The following is an 18,433-nucleotide window of genomic DNA, read 5'->3' on the forward strand; positions in this document are numbered from 1 at the left end:
ACTGAACACAGTGCATATCTTTGATGGCAATAACATTTTGCTGTCTTGATATACACTGGTTCTAAGCTTCTATTTTATTACAGCAACGCCTTTTATTTCTTGGCCTGTCAGTGCTCTTTGATTTAAAGTTCTGGATATTGTTGTGTCACTGAGAATCTACTGTATTAATCTGTTTGTACAATATGTCAAAATAGGTAATTAGGCTATTGTTTGAATCAAAATACCTATGTAGTCACATAAAACAGACAACCTGGTACTGGCTTGAAAGAAGGCATAAGGGTTTATCCCTCACACTGGAAAAGAGAGAATAAAAGGTAGGTTCTGGAGGACTGTATTGAATACTCCAATGTGAGAAATCTGGAGGAAATAAGGGTTTTCTATCAGAGATAGCCAGAGACTCTTTGTTCTATCTTGTGGGTAGTGGTAATCAGTTATGATTATATTTGTTGCTTAGTAATAGAAACGTGGAACACTAACAGCTTAAATAAGATAAAGTATATTTCTCTCTTTGATAAGCAAAGATAAATGATAAGCAGTAAAGAGCTTGTATGATGTCACAGTGAAAATTAAGAACTCAGGTCCTTCTATTTTGTTGTTATTTCACCTTCAACATGTGGCTTCCACCTTATGGTTCAAGATGGCTGCTTGAATTATAACCATAACTCCACAGTTTAGCAAGCAGGAAGTAGAAAGAGAAAGTGAAGGGTGAACCTCATCTCTTTAAGGATACTTACTGGATACCACATATGACATATCTGCCTATATGCTATTGGCCAGAACTTAGTCATGTGACTTTGCCTATCTATCTCTGAGGAATTTTGGAAAATGCAATCTTTATCCCATACTCAGACAGAACTCATCTTAGCTCTGTAACCAGCTAAGAGTCATAATTTATATTGCCAAGGAAGAAAAAGCAAATCAACATTAATAGAACCAGCTTCAGGGAGCTGAAGGTACTCAATAGTTGGGAATATTTAGAAGGGTGAAGGAGGTTGAAGGTATATCATTAACTAGTTTAGTTGATAGGAATCCAAAACCTGAGGCTCTTTTCTACAATGGGCCATCCTAGATCCTCAAATAGTCTTTTGAAGTCACATGGTCAATGGAAATGAGACCACAATGGCTGCCCAGTAACAGGCCTTTCTGTCAACTTTCAGATGCACTTCTAAGGTATAGGTTGTCCTGTTGTGACTTTTCCTTGCTTTTGGAGGTTTCTGTATTTCTCTTATAAAATCTCTTCTGCTGATCGTCCAAATGTACCACGCTCGAGTCTGTGAATAGAAGCTGCTTAATGTTCATTCAAACATATATTACTTTCACATAAATATTATGGGATCAGTAAAACTGAACAGATGAATTAGAAACAAACATCAGGATATGTAAAAATTTAGATTATAAAAAGGTGTGTCATAAATTAATGAAAAAATGATTTATTAAATAATTAATATTAATATAAAATACACATATTAATAATATGAGAGATGAAATGAAAAAAACTAATCCCCTACCACATACTTGATACCTAAATAAATTCTAGGTGGATTAAAATGTTAACTGCTTAAAATCAAACCATAAGAAAACTAGAAGGAAATATAGGTAAATTTGGAAGGATTATTTTTAAAAATGATAACATTCAGAGGTGGTAAATGTAGAGTAAAACAACTCATATATATATAGTAAGAGTGTAAATTGTCACACCTTTATAGAAGAAAATTTGATAATGCATATGGAGTCAAAGTACTGAAATTCTTTGTCTCAGTAATTCTATGTTTAGAAATAAATCTTAAAGAAATAATCTGAGGCCAGAGGAGGTGGCTCATGCGTGTAATCCCAGCACTTTGGGAGGCTGAGGCAGGAGGATCACTTGAGGTCAGGAGCTCAAGACCAGCTGGCCAACATGGTGAATCACTGTCTCTACTAAAAATACAAAAATTAGCCAGGCGTGTTGGTTCATGCTTGTAATCCCAGCTATTTGGGAGGCTGAGGCAGGAGGATCGCTTGAACCTGGGAGGCAGAGGTTGAAGTGAGCCGAGATCACGTCACTGCAGTCCAGCCTGGGTGACAGAATGAGACTCTGTCTCAAAAGAAAAAAAAAATGGAATAATCTGAGATATGCATAAGAATTTCCGTGTAAGTGTGTTATATTAGTTATCTATTGCTGTATAACAACCACTAATTTAGTGGCTTAAAACAACACTCATTTATCAGCTCAGTTATATAGGTGAGAAGCCAGCAACAAGATGACTGGATTCTCTGCTCAGGGTATTGCACAGCTGAAATCAAGGTATCAACCAGGATGAGTTCTGGTCTAGAGACTCTGGGGAAGAATTGGCTTCCAGGATCATTCAGTTTGTTGGCATAATTCAGTTCCTGTGGCTGCAGTTTGAGGTCCAAGTTTCTTTGCAGGCTGTCAGCCGCGGTGTGCTCTCAGCCCCTAGAGACCACCTACATTCTTTGCCATGTGGCATCTCCCACCTCCAGTGACAAAGAACTTCTTGTGTGTCAAATCCCTTTGTACTTTGAATTTCTGATTTCCCCTATCTTTGACCTCTAGACCCAGGATTAAAGGGCGAATGTTATTGTCAGGCCGATTAGGATAATCTCCCTATCTTACAGTCAACTGCTTTGAGACCTTAATTACATCTGCAAAATCCATTACAACAGCACCTAGATTAGTGTTTGACTGGATAACTGTGTGTACCCCAGGGACCGGGACTTTTGGAGACCATCTTTGACTTCTGCCTGCCATGGTTTATCCTTGTGTTAATTGCAAAATTAGGAAGAACCCAAATTTCCAAGAATAAAATGTTGATTAAATTAGTTGTGGTAAATTTATGTAATAAAAGATAATAGTGCTATTCAAAACTCCTTATATAATGTCATAGGAAAATACTGAAGCTGATCATAAGTTAAAATAAAAATATTAAACTATGGATATGTATAGAAAAAGTCTAAAAAGAAATACATATAAACATTGACAATGGAAGATAGTGTAATAGGTAATTAAAATGTCTATATTTTTTCATATTTCTATATGTTTTATGATAACCATGTACTAATTTTGTAATAAGGAATAATAATTTATTTGAAAAACACTTTATCATTTTCATGGATTTTCTTCTATTTTAGCCTTCTTCTCTCCAAACCATGACTGTAGCTTTCGTACAAACTTAGCAATTCTCTCACCTTGTCATCTTCAGTCAACCTGCAGGCCGGGAATATTGCTGCACCTTTTCTCCTTGGCTTGTGCTTAGCTCTAACAACACTGAGATTTATTGTTACCATTCTCTTCCTCCTGTGCCTTTGGCAGACAATATTAGCGGATCAAGGAACTCTTCTTCCTGATCCTGGACTCTGCTTTAGGTTACTCCGTTACTCCAGTTGGCTATGCTTCATCAGTTGGAATTGTCATGAAAGATGAAATCAGCAAAGCCTAAACTAATCTGGGGATTGAAGTGTCTGGCCGTGCTTGGACAGCCTGTGAGGCAGGCCAGCTGGGTTTCTGCTCACATGGAGAGTAAACAGCTTATTGGAAAGAAGTTCTTCCTAAAGTATCAGGGGTCAATATACAAGAACATGGTTGCAGGGCAAGCAGTTGTTAAAGGAGAAAGGTGATTTTGAAAGCAGAGTGACATTTGCTAGTGTGATTTCTCTTTGTCACAGCCCCCTGGCTGAGTCCTGGAGAGCACAAAGCAACATTCCTTATGAACAGATTGAATTAATAGAGATGGCTCGTGGTGTTCCCACTTCAGCAAAGTGACATCGTCCTAAGACATCACATTCAGGAACTGTAAAGAAGGAAATACACTGTAGGACGGTGCATGCCAGTCAGGCCCCTGGAATTTTCCAAACTAATGCAGTAATTTCAATTAGGTCGGAATTTCTAAAATTCTACAAATAGCATCAGAGACAAAGAGAATATGGTTCTGCTACCATTTTAGGTTTCCTACTGTAGTTCCAAATTTGTGTGGGACATGAATACATGGGTTATTCTCATAAATTATATGATATAGGAAAGAGAGCTAATATGGTCTTCATTTTACAGATTAGTAAAAGCATGGAGAGGTTAAACCTGTTCACACAACAACTTAAGAAGGAATAGAAATTAGCTGTGTCTTCTTTTTCTAGCTAAACAGCATTGTGACAAGGCCATAGATACTTGCCAAGCAAACACTTTGAATAAAGCCCTGTATCAGATGCTGAGGGCTACCACACATATAATGAGAAGTGCAGATCCAATATAACTCACTAATGTCTGTAAATGTGATGTGATTTGTAGATTTCAGCTGAGTGCACTTTGAATTCAAATTCTAAGAATCAATATGTAGAAGGTTATATTTTCAGAAGATGGAAAATCTCACATGTTCTTCTTCCAGTGTGATGTTGTCACTTTATTGAGAGACTGGGGGTCTTTGTCCCTTGCCTTCTACTTGGGCAGTTCCTTTTTACTACCTTGACAAATAGAATGTGGAGAAAGGTTTGCTACATGATTTCTGAGGTTTGTTTATAACACGTGGTATAACTTCCCCTGGCTTTCTTGGAGGATATAAACCTTTACATTCCTAGCTGCCATGTTACAATCCTGGCTACCTTGAAGCTGTCATCCTAGAGACACCATGAGAAGGGACTACAAAAAGACACAGAGAGAATATGAGAAGCTCCATTTCTTCCAGACTCTGCTCCACTGTTCTCAGCTCAGGCCCCAGCCATGACAATGAATAAATCTTTGAGAACCCCAGTTGTGGCCACCATCTGACTGAAGCTTCACGAGTGATCCCAAGCCAGAACCATACCACCACACTGCTCCCAAATTACTGACATGCAGGACCTATGAAATAAATTAATATTGTTGTTTTAGTCTCCTAAGTTTAGGGGTGACTTTTAAGGCAGCAATAGTTATCTGATGAACAACAGGACAAACATATTGAAAAGTCTTAGCTGCAACTCCTGCTTTATTGAGCTGAGAAACCAACAATGTTTAATACAAGATAGTTCTTTAGAAAAATAAAACGGATGAATCCAGCCATTTCTCCTTTATTGAACAAGCATTTATCTTTGAGTGCCATTATTACTTCTGACATGCTTTTCACCACAGGTTTTTTTTTTTTTAATGAGAACCCATCTTTTATAGTTCTATAAAGGCTGCTGTAAAAATCTCAATTTATAGAATGATGACATTCCTCAATTCATTCTTTAGGATAACATGAAAAGGGAGAGGGAGCTCAAGTCAATTGACATTTGCTCTTTACTTATGCCAGTTTCTGATTTCCTGGAGCTTTCACCTTCTAAGCAGCACTGGTTCCATCCTGGGGTGAGCTGACTGAGGGTATAAGACAAACAATGAAAACAGAATCTGACAAGGCTTACCTCTTTTAAGGCCTAAATAACACTAAGTTAATTTAAATGAATTTACTAAAAGTTTTCATAAGGAAAACAATCTCAGATGATTCAAATTCTTTCTGACACTTTGGCATGGTAATATGTTGAGAGATTTTAGGGAGTATTATATGACATCAATAAGTTCACCAAAAGAGCCCTTGCTCTGCTTTCTTATCTCTCAACCTCCCCCTCTTCTGCTTTCTCTCGTCCCTTAAATAAAGCCTCTCTAATCTATATTTATCTTTTAAATCAATTACTTGGACATATAACTTAAACTTTCTAAATCTTTCTATTCAGCTGTAAAATGGGGTTCATAACAGTAATCAGTTTTATTTGTCTGATTAGTCTATCATTGGATCAATATATAATGTCCTACCTCGGTAACATTTATTTCTGCTATTGCAACAACCTATAGCTTTTGGATTTAAATAGGGAACTGCGAGTTGATGGGGGATGGCTACTCTACTAGACAGCTTTGGAATGACCTGGGCTCCAAGGTTGTGATCCTTTGAGCAGAACTCCTAGTCTCCCAAGTAGGGGTTACAGAAAGTTACTTAAGCAGCATGGAACAGCTGAGTGGCCTTTTTTTCAGGTTTCTTCCTAACTTTACAGAGTCCTCAGCATTTGGAAGGACACTCATTTTTGTTCTGCTTGGTGCATAAGAGAGAATTAGGCTCATTATTTTCAAGAATTCCAGGGAGGCCTTGCCTTTCAATGAAACACCGAGTGGTTTGGAGTCATTTAAAGCCAATATTTGTTTTCTTTTTTTGAAGGAATTAGATAGTGCAGCCCTAGGGGAAAACAAGATGGAATAAGTTTTTTTATAGGAAAATAAATGGAAGGCCAGAGAAGGAGGAGGCATGCACTATTAAATACACTTTACATTGTTCAGGGAAGCACAGCTTATTTACAGAATCCCCCTATGACAGTGAATTTAGTAGTCTTTTTTTTTATAGCATTAGATTTTAAAGTGTTTTGAAATGCTTCCAAATCTATTATTCTAATGAAAGCCCTTCTTTCCAGATAAGGAAACTGAGTTACATATATGTTAAGTAATGTGCACTAGGACTAGGTCAGCCCAAGAGAGCTGCGTCCCATTTCTTCAGAGTTCTTTTGAGTGACTTTCTCTCCCATTTGGTAAACTCACTAAGCTAATCACAACAATGAAATGTGTCACCTCTCTTAGACAGTCTGCTGGAGGTGCAGTGTAACTAACTGAAATGGGTCACTCTAGTGACAGGAATTTGAAGTACTGTGGATGGCTTGTGGGGAGGCAGATTTGGTTTCTTAGGGCTGTGAGGACAGTGTCATCTACTTCTTGTATACATAAGGGTGACTTAACCCTGTCCTCAGTGAGGTTATCCATTTAAACCAGTTATAAGATCTCTGTTTTGTCCCTGGCAATGGGAATTGAGCTGAACCCAGGATCACAAGACAGCCACACTCTATCAGAAACTTGCGATTAGAACTATTGGCCCATTTTACAAACAGCAGAAAGCTGTGGTGAGTACACCCTTTGTTCACATCTAGGCCATAAAGAAGATCAAAGTCGGGACATGGATGAAATTGGAAACCATCATTCTCAGTAAACTATCGCAAGAACAAAAAACCAAACACCGCATATTCTCACTCATAGGTGGGAATTGAACAATGAGATCACATGGACACAGGAAGGGGAATATCACACTCTGGGGACTGTGATGGGGAGGGGGGAGGGGGGAGGGATAGCATTGGGAGATATACCTAATGCTAGATGACGAGTTAGTGGGTGCAGCGCACCAGCATGGCACATGTATACATATGTAACTAACCTGCACAATGTGCACATGTACCCTAAAACTTAAAGTATAATTAAAAAAAAAAGAAGATCAAAGTCAGAAATGATAGAAATGAGGGAATTCATGGCCATCTTTTCTACAAAATATCTCTAATAGGACTATAATTTGATAAGAAATTGTTTCTACCAATGTCAAATAAAGTATCATACAATCATTGAAAAACAAGAGTATTTGACTTGTTTTTTCATGCTTGAGTTCATAATGCCCCCTCAAAAACAACAATTTTTGCAATGCTATTTGGCAAATCATGATTGCTCTAGTCTGTTTTTGCTGGAATTGTTTTATTGCCCGCTTTTCCTCTTCGTTACTAGTAGGAAATATGATATTGTTCGTGCTTTGCAAGGAAGTTAAGCCCTAAACCCTAAAGTAATATATTTGATTTTTCTGTGGAAACTGACAATACTAATGAGCCAGTTCCACCTGAAATCCAACTGCATTATTTCACATAGCACATTAAAGCCAGAATTTTGGTCCTTTTCCTACCTCCTATTGACTTTCCTCCAACAGCTTGCAAGTTACCAATCTTTTTATATTTGTCTTTATACTTCTACCCTCTTGTTGAAATGAGAACCTAAGATTTGCTTGTCACAAAAGCCTTCTTTCTCTAACCTAGAAGACTGAGGAAGTTTTTGTTTTCTATTATTTTCCTTATAGAAAATAACCTTCTTAAAGTTAGATGTCATGTTTTATACATTTCTGGGTGTCCTATCATACCTTCAATGTCAGACATTTAGTAAGAGCTAGACATACACTGTGGTCTGAATATTTGTGTCTTCTCTAACTTATGTTGAAATCCTAACCCCCAAGACTATGGTATTTGCAAGTGCAGCCTTCAGGAGGTGATGAGGTTATGAGGATGGAGATTAGTGATCTTATAAAAAAGACCCTAGAGAGCTCTCTTGTCTTTCCACCACGTGAGGTTTCAATAAAAAGATGGGTGTCTATGAAGAAGGAAGAGGGCCCTCACCAGACACCAAATCTGCCAGCACTTTGATCTTGGACTTCCTAGCCTCCAGTACTGTGATGGATACATTTCTATGGTTTATAAGTCACTCAGCCTAGGTTAGTTTTATCAGCCCAAATGGACTAACACAACATATTTGTTGAATTAAGTTCCTTATTACAGTAGTCATTCAGAAAGAAAAATCAAAGTAGATAGAACAAAATTCAGGGTAAAGTCAGTTTCTTCTACTTGCACATACGCATACATACACGAACATACCCACTACACATAACACTAAACATCTATGAGACCAGGATATGATACACATTCAGTATAGAGCCCATACTGCATTTAGATTCTCCTATGTGTGTGTATGTGTGTGTGTGTGTCTTGTGTGTGTGCCGACTCTGTTCTGCCAGCAGAGACTATTCTTACCATCCACATGGATGGCATAAATTTCTTACTGCCAGGGAGAGCATCTGGCTTTTTTTTTGGAGGACTTTATGTCACTGCAATTTGGGGAGTTGGGGAGGTCATGCTAAATCAAACTATTGTTAAGTCATTGGCAGGAATGTCCAAGGACATAATGAGAAAACAGAGAGAGATGCAGGCAGTCATAGGAATGCTGGTATGCTTGAAGATGAAAAAATCATCAATTGGTACTGCAGGCCCAGATAAGGGAAAGGGTCAGATGATTAGGAAAATAGAACAAGTAACAAGAGGATAAAACGGAATGCTGGATCTGGTCCCTATCCAAAACAGGCAAAAGTGAAATAGAGGGTTGCCTTCACTTCATTTGAATAGTCTTGGAATTAATAGACTATTGAGGGGAAGAGGAAGGAGACTGAAAATGGAAATGAATAAAACACAAGTAAGAAACTACATGGCTTTAGGGAGTATGTGTACTTTGGGAGGAAATTGTCTTAGAAATGATAATTATACTGTTTGGAATTAAAGAATGGAGTTAGTGGTTAATGAAAACATTTTTGAGCTAAGGGGATTAACTCAGGTAGGTAGCCTAGGCACACGGAACATAACAGTGAATAAATTCTTCTTTAGTTCTTGAGCTATGTGTCTTCTATGATTGAGATAATTAGAGGGCAAGGTTGGCTTTTCGGAAGCCAGGGGAACAGAGTGCTCAAGGGGGTTGACTCCTCCAAACACAGAGCTATAGGGGAAGTCACACTTGCCAACAGTGCCTTTTCAACTCCTTTTACTGTAGCCCTCTTCTCCTCCAGGGGTCTCCTCTGGAGACTTGTGCCTTTGTGATACTTCCTCAGGATACAGAGACTCCCAGTGAGGTTTCTCTGGAGGGTATGGTTGCAGCCTCTAAAATTTTTCATCTCTCATCCTTGTGTCCCTCAGTTTCTTCTCCTAATCTTGATGAAATACAAATGACAATTTGGTTGGAGACAGGGATGGCGGATTATTTTAGGGACTAATTTTTGCATAGAATATAGACAGTCATGACTACTGCTGTACCGGTTCTAACAGGCTATCATAGAAAGATGAATGGAGCAAAGCTTCACCTTTCCATCTTGATGATAGCTCACCATTCTGTGTAAGCAAATGTCAACAGGCTTCTGCATAAGCAAGGAAGACAAGTATCTGTGGGGAAGTTTCTAGGAGAGCCAGCTGAACTTTTTGCCCAAGTGTATTAATCCCATGAATCTGTCACAGCATTTGAAATTCCACCATTAAACTGTCTTCCTTTGAATTAAAGCACTATAGCCTCAAGTATTGTTTTCCATTTTTAAAATAGTTTCAGTCTTGATTAAACAGGGTAAGCCATGCAAACAAAACAAACATTTTCATAAGACCAGCTTCAAGAAAAGCACAAGAGTATGAATGCATTTCTTGTGTTTGAATACATCCAAAACTCACAGTCACAGCTGCCATTCACATCCTCTCACGGTTGGGAGAGCCACTCTTAAAGGACACTGCATCTAGGCCATGGACAATGGCGGCTGGAGCCAACTGGCTAACAGCAAACAGAAAGAGAGAGTGAGAGGTACAGGTGCAGGCAGATAGGATGGAGGTGTCACATTCTTATGAAAGAAGTAGCTATTTTACTAAAACTGAACAGAGTGGGCCACCTTCCCTTTGGGAACTCGAGGCAACAATGGATGAGGTTAGTGCTGTATCAGGCTGCAGATTTATCTCTTGCTATGACCATTCAGACTTCTATTTCAAGATTTCTGGCCTGTATTGAAAGTTTGGTTCCCCTTAGATTCAGATGTTTAGCTCATACCCTGTTGAATCTAATTTTATTTCTTGCTAATGGATCTTTCCTTACTGAAATTTCTCTCACCATGCTTTTTTTTTTAATTTAGTGACTTCAAATTTACCTTATCTTCTACAAATTTTGGAAACCCAAATTCTATTCTTGCTTATTGTTCTATAATGAGGTTATTAAATAAGATTGCAGTGGTAGCACATTAAAATCCTCTTTGTAACTCAGTGTATTTCCATTTTAGATTTTTTTCCTCAGTGCTTCAGGCTGTCTTTTTTATTCAGGATCTTGCTCACATCTGAACTAATTTGAATTAATGTGATCATTCAGTTACCATGAGCTTTGTGATATGTAATAGCCTAATTCCTCCATCCCATAAAGTGACAATGCCTCTGAAGCCTGGAGGAAGTGTTATTTAAAAGCAGTTGAAATTGCCTACAGAATCAAGGTGCCACAAAATGTTCACCTAAAGTCAGATTGCTCTGTTAAGTTGACTAATTGCTTGGGAGAAATTGTGGGTCTGGCCTAAGACTTAGTAACATTATCCCAGCCTATGACTTGGTGGAATTCATTTAAACTCTCCCTACTTGTGCCTTCTGTCATAATATGAGTAACATTTTCCATTTATTGTATATAAACTTTTGAGGAGTCATGTGATTATAGATTAATGGTATATATTATCTGTCAAATTATATAGTATCTGTTACTGATAAACATTTCTTAATATTGTCTTTCATTAACTCCCTAATTTGGGAAGCTGGTTGACAGACATCTACTCTAATTCTTCTACTTGTTCTCTTGGCAGCCAACCTTGTTGCATAACCAAAGGGCACCATCCTATAGATGGTAATAATGCCCCTGCAGCTGTGCAATAAACAGTGCTGCTCTAAGTTTAATGAGTTGCTTACAATTCTTTTTCTCTATAATCATTTTGCTTTTCTTATCACTATATGTGATATGACTGCCTTGGAAAATAATTTTATAGTCAGGGAAAAATCATGTGACATAGTTTTTTTCCCCCAACTTGTCCTTGTACACTTTTCCATCCTCCTTCATAATTTTATTTTTATGCTACATTCTACCATATAGTCTATATTACTATAGAACTTTTTCAAAATTTACTTTTCTTTTTACTAGAAGCAATAAGAAGCACAGATTACCTTTTATTTTCCTCACTTCTTTCCTGTTGATCAAGGAAGATTGACTACTAGTATTAATGAAATAACTGGACTGGTATTTTGGCTCTGTTTTCTTGGGCAACATGCACAGGTCCCCACACTCTATACATTTGACCTTTCTGCTTCTTCATTATGTGAACGTGACAGCTTCATACCATAGGCAATTTTGATAGTATGCAGAATGTTAATTCATTGCAGCCATTTGATGCCTTTTTACGTATGGGTTTATTCATTAGGTCTATGGGTAAGAGCTAAAGTGTAGAAAACAAAAATGAATTTAAAGAAAAGGACTCTATCCATCACTATTCCAACTTCTCTAGGCCTTCTCTGCCTGGCACAATGGAGAGCTCACTTCCATGAACTGAGAGAAGAAGGCAGAAGGAAAAATACAACAAATCTCGGTAAACTATGCCAAACCTAAGTTAGCAGCCTGTATTGTCTGTTCTCATGCTGCCAATAAAGATATACTCGAGACTGGGTAATTTATAAAGAAAAAGAGGTTTAATGGACTCACAGTTCCATGTGGCTGGGGAGGCCTCACGATCATGGCTGAAGGCAAAGGAGGAGCAAAGTCATGTCTTACATGGTGGCAGGCAAGAGAGGGAGCATGTACAGGGAAACTCCCCTTCACAAAACCATCAGATCTTGTGAGACTTATTCACTCTCATGAGAATAGCATGGGAAAAACCCACCCTCATGATTCAATTACCTCACACTGGGTCCCTCCCATGACACATGGGAATTATGGGAGCTACACTTTGAGATTTGCCTGGGGACACAGCCAAGCCATATCACTGACCATACCTAAATGAGTGATGAGAGGAAAAATAAAATGGCTCAAGCTGATTTCTTCTTAATAAAATATGATTATGATATATAGTAATTGCAAGGGTATGCATTTCTTAAGAGCTGTGTGCCTCTAGATCACCTTTATGTTTTCTTTTTTCTCCCTAAATCATTGAGTAGTGTTGACTAGGAAAAAGAAAACTCTTTTACTGTAGGGAGGAAAATTATTAGATTTTGTCAGTGGAAATAGAATGTGAATTCAGGATGTGAATTCTGAATGTCAGTGAATTCAGGGGAATGTGTACATTTTAGTAAGATACCGAGGAAAGTACATTGTTAGCATTTGAAGGGTAGTGGCAAGAGCTGAAATGGAGATGTCAAAAGGTGAAATTACAATAAATTTAGTTTCAAGATATTATTGGCTTTTATTTGTGATTCTAGAATTAGATGATATCACATTCTATAAAATAGAATGCATGTTCTGGTGGGCATGACAGAATGGTTGGTTTTTGTAAGGTGGGAACAAGGAAACAAAATACTTTTTAAAATGCAGATTGGTTAACGTCAGGCTACTACAGGTCACTTTTTTTGTAACAGTTAAAGCAGAGGAGATTTCCTTATTGCACTGACTCAGATAGACTGGCTCTTTCTGATTGGTTGCTGTGAATCTTCTGTTTTCAGGATAAACTGGACTGCTTGGGGGTCTACTTGCTTCCTTAAAGTTTCAGTTTGATTATATGTCACTCAGCATAGAGTGACTCCATTTTTGGTTTGGTCTGGTTTGCTGGGGCCTAGTATAGGAGGTTAGTCCAAAACAATGGCCCCTCATAAGCTTTTAACAGAGGCTATTTGCCACTCTCCTCTTCTTATTGATACTTTGTCCCACATCTAGTGGTACCTCAAATGCATGTGGGTGGACATTCCAGCTCTCATTTAAGCTCTAGGCACACTGCCTCACCAAAAGTGAATCATATGATTTAGAGATGTATGTATCAGCAGCATGGTCAGTCTGTGGATTCATAGGTCCTGGAAATGAGCTGAGGCATCTTGGCCAGTAATTCTGGTGTCCTTGGTATCTGGAGAATTATCTAGAGGGCTCACACATTTAGCTTCATAGACTCCTTGACTGGTGGAGAGGACCATGACCAGAGGAGGGTCGTAATGGGAACGCTCTAAAGTATATGGGTTTATGGGAGGTATTGTTCAGTTTGTGAGACTCTAGGGAAAAAGGTCAGAGGACAAGGTATCCTCCTTCAATAGTGCTTGTACCATTTCTGGTTGCTTTGGTTATGAGGCCAGATGTCATATAAAGTAATATTCAAATAAACACAATCACATGCAAATAAGGCTAATTAGTAATCAGGAGCAGAGGGATTTATGATCAACCAATGTCATCTGGGGGAAAGACATGGGGAGTAGTTTGGGAGGGCTTCGAATCATGAATAAGGGGTAACATTCAAGACCACTGATTTTTTAAAAATCTTTCTCAGGTAAACTAAACTTGTGATCCCTTAGAACATGAATTAACAGGACAATCCTCTTAGCCTTTAGCTGTTACTGTTTTAGATTATTGACTAATTTTCCTGCTCATTCATTACATTTTCCTGATGGAACCAGGGCTATCACATACACTGTGTATACACTTAAAAACCTGTGGGCTGAGAGGGGAGAGGTTACTGGTCCCAGCTTCCGTGGTGGCTGCAGAATAGAAAAGTTGCAGCTCAGTGGTTGAGGGAAGAGTCATTCATAGTGGACAGTTCAGAAATTATGGATGCAAACAGTTGTCAATTTTTACCAATAGTGAATTTCATTACGGGCATGTTAAGTTGTTTCATTTCTGTAAAGATGTTGTAGAAAAAAACAGGTTCTTGTCACACGAAAAAGAATAGTTAGGCGCCCAGACACTTTGCAGGATGAAGGGGAACGGAATGTATTGGGTGAAAAGGACAAAGGAAAAATAACTCTTAGCAAAGCAAGAGGGCATCCTGCTAGCAGGTTTCCCACACAGGAAGAGGAGAGGCCAGACTCCTCCCTTCTGCAAATGGTGGGAACTTCCCATGGCTCCACCCCATCCTCCCAGTGCACAAACTGGTCCAAGATTCTCTGGGGACCCTCCCTCTTATCTTCTTGCTGCATCCATCAAAGAGATAGACAACATTGTCACTACTAAGTCATTACTCAGAAAATAACCCCTTTCAGGGCACTACTGAGAAAATACCCCACCTTATTCAGTGATATTTAGAATACCAGTGAACACTGAGGAAGCATGGGAGAGATAATTCCCCAGTAGATGTTTCTTAAGTGGGAGTGTTATAAATGTCTCATGTGTGTTTGTGTGTGTGTGTGAGTGTGTGTGTGTGTGTGTGTGTGTTATTGGGAGGCAGGAGAAAGAAGAAGGTCAGGAAGATACATTCTTACGGTTTGTCAAAAAACCTAGGAGGACACCCTTTGTGGATTTATCCAACCATAGTCTGAAAGACTGAATTCAATGTAGTCAGAGACATTGCTGAGGAGTCTGAGCCATACTGACCATAAGCAACATTTCCTGGAGGAATTTAATATTAACTGAAAATGACAAATTATAAAAAGCCTGAGGGACTGATCCCCTCACTGTCTAGGAGAGGAGTAGGGCAATTTACCTAGGTGCAAATGCACCATAAATAACTGCATAGCTGCAATCCAGCTGAATTAATTTACATTTAAAAATCTGAGAGGTGGTCAAAACTGCCTCTGGGAAAACAGAATAGCAGTATTAAAACTTGTAGTGTGTTCTGTATTTTGGAAAGTAGGATATCCTTGAGCATGAAGATTATTGAAGAAAACAGGGCCAGTCATTGTTTACTTCAGAGAGAGGGCCAGTGCAATGGACTTGTGGTTCTTTTTCCTTATTAACAGAAAAGATACATTTTACAGAGTTTGGCTTTATGAGTGTGTACGTGTGTGTGTGTCTGTGTGTGTGTGTAGAGAGAGAGAAAGAGAGAGTATATATATATATATATGTATATATATATATATAGATTGAGAGAGAGAGAAAGAGAAAGAGAGAGAAAGAGAATACATATGGAGAGAGAGAGTATATATGGAGAGAGAGAGAGTATATATGGAGAGAGAGAATATATGAAGAGAGAGAGAGTGTTTATGGAGAGAGAGAGAGAGAGAGACAGAGAAAGTATATACGTAGAGAAAGAGAGAAGAGAGGCCAAACTCTGTAAAATGTTTGAAGAGGTTTATTCTGAGCAAATTATGAGTGATCATCACTGGGGTATAGTCTCAAGAAATCCTGAGAACATGTGGTTGGGTTACAACTTGGTTTTATACATTTTATGGAGAGAGAGGTTACAGGCAAAGACATATATCAATACATGTAGGTATACATTGGTTTGGCCATAAAGGCTGGATATCTTGGGGGCAGGATGGAGGGGCTACAGTCAGGGGGAAGTCACAGGTGGATTGGTAGATGTAAAGTTTAAAGATTTTCTGATGGTCAGTTGGTTGAAAGAGTTAAGCTTTGCCTAAAGTTAAAATCAATAGAAAGAAATGCTTGAGTTAAAATAAGGGGAGTTGTAGAAGCCAAGGTTCTTGTTATGTAGTTGAAGCCTCTAAATAGCAGGCTTCAGAGGGAATACTTGGTAAATGTATCTTACCTGACCTTAAAAGGTGTCAGACTCTTAGTTAAATTTCTCCTGGATCTGGAAAAGACCTAGAAAGGGAAGGAGATTCTCTACAGATCTACAGATACAAATTTCCCCCCCAAGAGATGGTTTTTGCAGGGTCATTTCAAAAAATGCCAAAGACACATATTTTGGGGTAAAATACTTTCCTTAAGGGCCTGCTACCTGTCATATGATGTTATACCAGAGTCAGGTTGGAATTTGGTACCTTATTGACACAAAAAGTCTGTTTTGTCAGTCTTATAATCTCTATTTCAATGTTAATGCTCATCAGTTTCGCCTAAACTCCAAAAGGGAGGGGGTATAATGAGGTGCCTCTGACCTCTCTTTCTGTCATGGTTGGAAAATCAGTTTCTCAGGTTTCCCTTGGCCCAGAAAAGGTCTCTTCAGTTGGTTGGGGGGGATTTGGGTTTTATTTTTGCTTGATATTCATGTGTGTGTGTGTGTGTGTGCGTGTGTGTGTGTGTGTGTATTTATATACACCAGAAGTCACCAGCTTTTACCATTTCTTCCTGAATGTCAACCCCAACCTCTCACCTTGTAGTCTGGTGTGTCATGGGAGCTGATGGAGTCAATAACTTGCTCTTATTGCTCTTATCTTCTGCCTGCATTCCTCTGTCTCTGTCTTCTCCACCTCCTTGAGGTTGAACCCTCTGATGGCTCTAACTTGCTGGTTCATGACAGCAAGTTATGAACCAACCTTGGGTCAAAGCTGGCAGAAGGAGGATGTATCCTAATTGCCTGTGCCATCTTTTCTTCTCCTGTCTGTTGAAAATATTTCTGGACAGAGTGGAGCTCCATCCTAGGAATTAGAAGAAGGATAATCTATCAGAATTCGTGTTGAGGGGAAAACTCAGCCAGTGTAATGAATATGAACTATACAAATGAAGTGGGAAGAAGACAAGGGATGGTGGATCTCAGAGCTGACAGGAGAACCAAGTTTATCCAGTCTGAAGGAAGACTAGGAGACGGAGGTAGGGAGATAGTTGCTTTGAAGCATATGTCAGCGACCAAGTGGTGTCTTATGTCTGGAACTCGAGCCTTTCAAGGCATGACATTTAGAGATAAACCATACCATTTCCTCATTTTTTTGGATCTGCCTGACTCCCCCATCTAGTCCCATCTAATCTCTAATGTGGCTACTCATCTCCACCTGTGACCACTCATCTCTACCTGTGACCACTCTCCTAAACTTCTAATTCTAGTTGTGCACCCTCTAGGCCATGGTAGATACTGCCTTAATTTTAAGATAATGATATTTTTGCTTCCTGGACCATTGGCTTCCATTATATTATACTATTTTGGTAGCCAGCCCTTCCATGCTGTGTTCTCTACCTGCTGTATAGTTAAATTTCCAAGTATTTTTGTGTTTCTTGAGTTTCTCATTTGGAGACTGGCCTTTAATAACTAATATTTCTTGGCACGGCTTACATGTTTGTACCTCCTTTATACACTTGTTCCTTTATATTCATGCTGATTTCTTGAACTGTAGGCTCTGCTTCACTTTTTATTCTTAAATGTAACACAGTTTTCTCCTTATAGTGATTGATCTCCTGGCTGTGGCCACATCCAGATTCTTAAAACCACTTTGGTTCCATCCTTGTTACTTAGCCCTGCTATTATACTATATCCCAGTTACAGATGACAGTTAGTTAGTCTGCTTATCTGTACATTAAGTGGGGAGGTGATAGAAAGTACAGAGGAAACTCACAAAGTATCCATCTACCAGAAGTAGAACCAAGTCTCATGGAACCAAGAAAGTGAGAGGTACTATCTGTCTTTTATTGTGGCTCTATGGTCTATCATTTCTACTTCTCTCTGCATGCCTTCAGCATTTTTTTTCACACTAGCTTTTTTATAAATCTGTGTTTCCTGTCATAACTTTAGTCTATCATAGAGTGGCCTATTGTTTGTTTCCCACTGGAGGGATTGTCCACTCCTGATCCAACAAGAGATGGATGGCCAAAGAGAGATCTCTGTGGTAAAACATGGCTGCTCAAACCCTCCACTTCAGCAGAAGCCATGAGCAGAAGCCATGAGTAAGGCTGACTTCCAAAAAAACGCCAGGGATTGAGCATGTTCCCCAAGCATATCTAACATAACTAACTCTAAGAATTTGACTGAAAACCAATCAATTCAATGGCCATGCATGGATGGGTTGATAATATTTTTAAAAAGCCAACTAGGTACTGCAAAGTGACATAGGTGGTGTTAAATAATCAGAGACAAGCGATTGAAACATATCAGGTATGAGAAGTTGGCAGAGAAATATATGCTAAAGGGAGGTAAGACATTAATGAAATTTAAACAGAGTGGAAAATGTGAATAAACTTGATTTGATGACTCAATTAATACTAAAAATATCCTGCAGGAGCATATAAGGACAAGCAAGCCATTTTGAGTTT

Source organism: Pan paniscus, chromosome 4 (assembly GCF_029289425.2).
Source record: "Pan paniscus chromosome 4, NHGRI_mPanPan1-v2.0_pri, whole genome shotgun sequence".
NCBI classification, from domain to species: Eukaryota; Metazoa; Chordata; class Mammalia; order Primates; family Hominidae; genus Pan; species Pan paniscus.